This window comes from Triticum aestivum, chromosome 2A, assembly GCF_018294505.1.
Source record: "Triticum aestivum cultivar Chinese Spring chromosome 2A, IWGSC CS RefSeq v2.1, whole genome shotgun sequence".
NCBI classification, from domain to species: Eukaryota; Viridiplantae; Streptophyta; class Magnoliopsida; order Poales; family Poaceae; genus Triticum; species Triticum aestivum.
This window is the reverse complement of record NC_057797.1, coordinates 41,681,537-41,689,487: the sequence shown is the minus strand read 5'-3', so window position 1 is coordinate 41,689,487 and position 7,951 is coordinate 41,681,537.

Genomic DNA, 7,951 nt, shown 5'->3' with positions numbered 1-7,951 from the left:
CGTGTTCCAAGGCCATATATGTATATGCTTGGCTCGTCAAGTATAACCTGAGTATTCCGCGTGTACAACTGTTTTGCACCCGTTGTATTTGAACGTAGAGCCTATCACACCCGATCATCACGTGGTGTCTCAGCACGAAGAACTTTCGCAACGGTGCATACTCAGGGAGAACACTTCTTGATAATTAGTGAGAGATCATCTTATAATGCTACCGTCAATCAAAGCAAGATAAGATGCATAAAAGATAAACATCACATGCAATCAATATAAGTGATATGATATGGCCATCATCTTCTTGTACTTGTGATCTCCATCTCCGAAGTACTGTCATGATCACCATCGTCACCGGCGCGACACCTTGATCATCATCGTAGCATCGTTGTCGTCTCGCCAATCTTATGCTTCCACGACTATCGCTACCGTTTAGTGATAAAGTAAAGCATTACAGCGCAGTTGCATTGCATCAATAAAGCGACAACCATATGGCTCCTGCCGGTTGCCGATAACTTGGTTACAAAACATGATCATCTCATACAATAAAATTTAGCATCATGTCTTGACCATATCACATCACAACATGCCCTGCAAAAACAAGTTAGACGTCCTCTACTTTGTTGTTGCAAGTTTTACGTGGCTGCTACGGACTTGAGCAAGAACCAATCTTACATACGCATCAAAACCACAACGATAGTTTGTCAAGTTGGTGTTGTTTTAACCTTCACAAGGACCGGGCGTAGCCACACTCGGTTCAACTAAAGTTGGAGAAACTGACACCCGCTAGCCACCTTTATGCAAAGCACGTCGGGAGAACCGGTCTCGCGTAAGCGTACGCGTAATGTCGGTCCGGGCCGCTTCGTCCAACAATACCGCCGAACCAAAGTATGACATGCTGGTAAGCAGTATGACTTATATCGCCCACAACTCACTTGTGTTCTACTCGTGCAAATAACATCAACACATAAAACCTAGGCTCGGATGCCACTGTTGGGGAACGTAGTAATTTCAAAAAAATTCCTACGCACACACAAGATCATGGTGATGCATAGCAACGAGAGGGGAGAGTGTGATCTACGTACCCTTGTAGACCGACAGCAGAAGCGTTAGCACAACGCGGTTGATGTAGTTGTACGTCTTCACGGCCCGACCGATCAAGCACCGAAACTACGGCACCTCCGAGTTTTAGCACACGTTCAGCTCGATGACGATCCCCGGACTCCGATCCAGCAAAGCGTCGGGAAAGAGTTCCGTCAGCATGACGGCGTGGTGACGATCTTGATGTTCTACCGTCGTAGGGCTTCGCCTAAGCACCGCTACAATGTTATCGAGGATTATGGTGGAAGGGGGCACTGCACACGGCTAAGAAAACGATCACGTGGATCAACTTGTGTGTCTAGGGGTGCCCCCTGCCCCCGTATATAAAGGAGCAAGGGGAGGAGGCCGGCCGTCCCCTATAGGCGCGCCAGGAGGAGTCCTCCTCCTAGTAGGAGTAGGACTCCTACTAGGAGGGGGGAAGAAGTGGGAAGGGAGAAGGAAAGGGGGGCGCCGCCCCTCCCCCCTCTCCTAGTCCAATTCGGACCAAGGGGGGGAGGAGGCGCGCGGCCCACCCTGGCGCCCTTCTCTCTCTCCACTCAGGCCCATATGGCCCATTACTACTCCCGGTAGGGTTCCGGTAACCCTTCGGCTCTTCGGTTTTCTCCGAAATCACCCGGAACACTTCCGGTGTCCGAATATAGCCGTCCAATATATCAATCTTTATGTATCGGCCATTTCGAGACTCCTCGTTATGTCCGTGATCACATCCGGGACTCCGAACTAACTTCGGTACATCAAAACTCATAAACTCATAATATAACTGTCATCGAAACCTTAAGCGTGCGGACCCTACAGATTCGAGAACAATGTAGACATGACCGAGACATGTCTCTGGTCAATAACCAATAGCGGAACCTGGATGCTCATATTGGCTCCCACATATTCTACGAAGATCTTTATCGGTCAGACCGCATAACAACATACGTTGTTCCCTTTGTCATCGGTATGTTACTTGCCCGAGATTCGATCGTCAGTATCTCAATACCTAGTTCAATCTCGTTACCGGCAAGTCTCTTTACTCGTTTCGTAATACATCATCTCGCAACTAACTCATTAGCTGCAATGCTTGCAAGGCTTATGTGATGTGCATTACCGAGAGGGCCCAGAGATACCTCTCCGACAATCGGAGTGACAAATCCTAATCTCGAAATACGCCAACCCAACATTTACCTTTGGAGACACCTGTAGAGCTCCTTTATAATCACCCAGTTACGTTGTGACATTTGGTAGCACACAAAGTGTTCCTCCGGCAAACGGGAGTTGCATAATCTCATAGTCATAGGAACATGTATAAGTCATGAAGAAAGCAATAGCAACATACTAAACGATCGGGTGCTAAGTTAATGGAATGGGTCATGTCAATCACATTATTCTTCTAATAATGTGATCCCGTTGATCAGATGACAACACATGTCTATGGTTAGGAAACATAACCATCTTTGATTAACGAGCTAGTCAAGTAGAGGCATACTAGTGACGTTTAGTTTGTTTATGCATTCACACAAGTATTATGTTTCCGGATAATACAATTCTAGCATGAATAATAAACATTTATCATGATATAAGGAAATAAAATAATAACATTATTATTGCCTCTAGGGCATATTTCCTTCAAAGGGAACCAATCACTTGAGACTATCTCAATTGATCTACAGTCGTGCCTTCAAATTTTCGAATCCGCACACTAGGATCATACGGTGTTGTAGAAGGTTTGCAGTTCGAATATCCAAAACGATTCAAAATCTTCTCAACATAGTGGGATCACATAAGTGTAATTACACCCTCGTTATCTCTCATTAGCTTGATGTTCAAGATAACATCAGCAACACCAAGATCTTTCATCTCAAAGTGATGAGACAGGAAAGTCTTAACCTCCTCAATGACTTTGAGGTGGGTCTCAAATATCAGCATGTCATCAACATACAGACACAGTATAACTCCTTCGCCCCCACCATGGCGATAGTATACACATTTGTCAGCTTCGTTAACAACAAAGCCAGCAGATAAAACTTCTCATGACATTGCTTAGGTGCTTGTTTCTGGTCAAAGATTTCAATAGCTTACACACCTTTCTTTTCTGGCCATTTACTACAAAGCCATCTGACTATTGCATGTAAATTCCCTCGTCTAGCTCTCCATTAAGGAAAGCCGTATTAACGTCCATCCGATGAACGAGAAGACCATGCGAGGCAGCCAACGAGAGTAACACTCAAATGGTTGCCAGTCTAGCCACAGCCCACAGGTGAGTAAGTATCAGCAAAATCTTCTTCTTTCTGGGTATAACCCTTGGGCACAAGTCTAGCCTTGTAATTCTTAACAGTATCATCAGGCCTAAACTTTTTTTTGAACACCCACTTATATCCCAATGGTTGACAATCATAAGGATGATCAGTGATTTCCCATGTCTCATTAGCCAAGATGGAATCTATCTCGCTACGGACCGCATCCTTCCAGTAGTCAGCATCCGGTGATGCATAAGCTTCTGAAATGTAACTGGGAGTGCCATCGACAAGGTATACAAGGACATCATCACCAAAGGACTTTGCAGTCCTCTGTCTCTTGCCACCATTCACCACGCTTTTTTTGTCACATATGCTTAAGGTTGGGCGCGCAAAATTGATGCCACATTTTGCACACTCGAGATAATCTTGCCAGATATTTCAAAGTCAATGACATGTAGGGTCTAGTTTGCATGAAAGGAATCTTACCATAAGTATGGTTGCAGACCAAACAGGAGGGCAACTGAGTCAAACTTGTGGCGTGGGGGCGTGGCAAAGTGTGAAATACTTGGTATGCCAACTAAACACACCCATAGAATGTCATAGCCAGTCATAGCCAGCTATGTAAAACTATGGTTAGAACACCGTAAAAAGGGCATTTTTTACGGGACACTATGAAAAGGGCTTTGTTACACCTACGAAGGGATTATTGAGTTCTTTACATAATTGTTGACCTGACAGCTTTTAATTTGTCATTTGTTGGCCACACGGGCCCACCCTAGAATCGGGGGTGGTTTAATTGGTGTTTTGAAATATTACATCGGGTTCGTAACACCTCTTCGTAGGTGTAGCATTTTCGCTGTAAAAACCACAGAGCAGAAGAAAACTCTGCAAGATACACACACGGACACGGGTCATTTTCAGCCAGGCTTCCTCGTCCGTTACAAATGGAATTGTAAGCATCATGGAGCCACCTATAAACTACTCCCTCTGAAAATTAATGTAAAAGCATTTAGATCACTATATTAGTAATTAAAATATTTTTATATTAGTTTACGGAGGAAGTACCTAGCATAGGTACTGATCTGGCATGAGAGCACTAATTTGTGTGACTAAAACTGGGATCGATTGAGCGTCCGCGTGAGCATTGAAGCACCGTCTCCTCACTAAGTGATTTGACTGAAGATGAATTAGCTGGCTATAAAACAGGCAAGAGCGAAAGCGATCCGGTCTGGCTCGGTTCGTTCTGGTCACAGCGAAATTAAGCGATCCGATCGGCACCTCTCCCCGCCACCGCCGCGCCAAGGATGCTGCACCGAAGCCTTGCGTTGGCTGCTAGGGCTATATAGGTAGCGGTGGAAGCGCACGCTGGCTGCAGGGTTCTGTACTCTGTGTCAGTTCCGTCTCCGGTGTTGGTCTTATACCTCAGGGCCTATCTCTCGGGGAGATGATGGCGTCTTTCTCGCCGGCAGCGAGGGTTCTTGTCGAACTGCTCGCCACGCTCGGCTCCGCCGTATCCATCGCATCAGCCTCCGCGTGGACGATGCAGGTAGCTAGCGAAGCTCGTCTCTCAGCTCCTCAGCTCTCCCTTTCTCCACATTTTGTGTCCACGAATTCTGAGCTAACGTCATGCAGGATTCTCGCCGGAGCACGCGCAGCCGCTCGCCGCTCCCGCCCCGTCGGCGTCTACCACCGTCCTTCCCCGCAAGGTCTTCCGCCCGGCAGCTGGTAACTTCCGTCTTCTTGCATGCCTGCCTCTCTCACTTCGCTCAGCGTTCGATCCTTTGATCGTCCTACGTAGGGCAAGTGACATGGGAAGACCACTTCCTCTCTCCCCTCGCAGCCACGGGCGTCGACGAGGTCCGGCCGCACCGCGTGACCACCGGCTGCGCGGGCGCTCAGGACATCTCCATCTCCCAGGGCTGGGGGACGCGGGATCCCGTCGTACACGGTGGAGGCGATGAACCGGTGCATCGCCGACGGCGGGGGCTGCGCGATCGGCGGCATCCACGCGCGGTGCGGGTGGTTCAGCTCCGTGACCCTGGTGGACCCGCGCAAGTTCCTGCGGCTCGCCTACGACGACTGCCTCGTCAACGGCGGCCAGCCGCTGCTCGCCGGCGAGACCATCTCGTTCGAGTACGCCAACTCGTTCCCCTACGAGCTCCGCGTCGGCAGGCCCGGCCCTGAGGGGGGGCAGAGGGGGCGGCTGCCCCGGGCCCCCGAGGCCGAGGGGGCCCCCAGGATGTGTAATCTGTACGAGGCTTGGGCCAAAGTATTAGCGTAGCTGCTCAGGCCTCATCGCATGTCAGTCAGAGAGGGCCAAACTGAAAATTAGATCGCGACTAATTAGGGTTGATTCTCTCCTCGACTCCTCCTTCCGCTTTGATGGCCGCCGCCGCAACAAGATCACAGCTCCACTCTTCCTCTTCCGTTCCTCGTGCTGCTTTCCATCCGTCGGGGATCAGGCTGGCAGCAGGATTGTGAACTTCATGGTTTTGCTGTTGTCATCAGTGGAGATTGGTTGCCGACCGAGCAAAAACTTCTGCCTGGAGTCGCTGCTTCTATTCATGGTTGCCGATCATGGGAAAACTAGGGCTGACGGAAGGTAAGACTGCAATTTCTCCTCAAATATCTTGCGGTATAACTATATTCGGTATCTCTATTGTTTACAATTTACTATGAACCAGCACAAGAGAACGCTGTACTAGCAGTATAACCTGTAATGTATCACTCAATTTTTGCAGAAGAACATCTGACTTATATTATATATACATGTCTGGGTTGCGGACTAACAAATGATCATAATGTTTTTTCTGCATCATTTGCCTCACTTTTTTTTGTGAGCACTTCAATCATAAGCATTTCCTTCGGTTATGTTCCAAGATTTGTTGTCATCATTTTTCAAACACACATTTAGATTATTGTTACAATATGAACATTGGTAATCGAATGATCGACATTATTTAGGGATAGAGAATATTAGAAATTGTGAGTACACCATGATAATCATTAAGAGCACGTGGTTAAGAGTGGCACACCTTGTTCTACTCTCTTTCTATCAATGAAATGATACACATCATTGCATATTTGTGAAAAATAATCATTAAGATTAAATTAAGTTGATCTATATTGTGTTGTGGCTTTATAGATTTGTGCAAGTATATCAACATGTTGATTATTATTTTTATATGTATATATTTAGGGGCCCCGTATTTAGTTTCGCCCCGGCCCCCGAAATCACAGGACCCGCAATAATCACCTTAGTTTGGTTAGGGGTACATGCATGCCAGACTGATATTCGCCTCCTGCGTCCACCCGCCCCCGGCCACCTCCCACTAGCAGCTAATTCAGAAGTTCAGAACTAGGCGTCGCTGGCACAGTGTACGCCATATATAAAGCTAAATAAGAATAATAATTGTACATCCTGGTGGTTTATATATGCATTAGCAAACCAAAAAAGAATGTCCCCCCTTATCTCACACGAAGAATAACAAGCAACATTGGCATTGCTAATCTCAAGTGTCACTTTGAAGTCTGAACAACCAATTTTACCGAATATCAGTCTGGCATGCATGTACCCCTAACCAAACTAAGGTGAATATTGCGTTATAATATGGGCACTAAACAAGCAATTTTGAGATGAACCACTTGTACAAAAGGGCGGTGATCAAATATACATAGAAGTTGCTTTCCACACATCCAAATGGATTTGTATTAATCTAGTATTGTGAAAATGTTGATTTTTTTTTTATAAAGTGGGTCAAAGAAAACTTCACAAAGTTTAACTTAAACAAAGGGGAACGCTAAAACTCAGTCGCCTGAGACTTTACGAAGTCTCAGTCGATGAGATTAGCTGTCCAGTTTTATCCACCTGTTTCAATCGCTCATGTGTTCTTCCTTTTCAAAAAACACTAGGTCAGTTGTGGGCTGTGGCTTGCGGCCCTTTCTTTTGTGCTTGTCTATTTTTATATTCTCATAGTCGTCCCATGTAAGTCTTTGTATGTTTTTGCTTCTTCTTTTTTTGCTGGTTGTGTGCACCATGTATACTGTAAAGACAAGTACACATGTACAGAAGAAGATTTTTTTTTTTGAACACACAGAAGAAGAAAGTTAATTGGGCAGATGACTCTATGTTTATGTAAACAGTATACATGTGTACTTGTATTTCCATTTTCAATTTTTTAATCATTCTTGTTTAGGAAAAATGGAACATTTATATTTTTTAGGAACATACATTTTGACACCGCATGAACAATTTTTATTCTCACATGTTGTTGTCTTATTTATTTTTATTCTGAGATGTGGTTGCCTTTTCTACATGACTTTTGTTTTATTTGCTTATTTGTATCCTGTCTATATTTTTTTTTACTTTGTTTCTTCGTGTATTACCCAAAAACAAATTTTTATTGTGTTTATATGCTATGTGTTTTTCTTTTCTTTTTCACAGGCGTACACCGTAAAGTTGTATGCCTCACACTAGGCATGCAACTGCAAGTGTTGCCCTCGACTGCAACTAACCTTTGTTTTGTCGGAGAACAGTGGGAGAGGGGAGGAGTAGTTGCATGTTTGTCACTAAGCATGCAATTGCAAATGTCGCCTTCAACTGCAACTGCATGTCCACACAAGCGACTGCAGTTGAC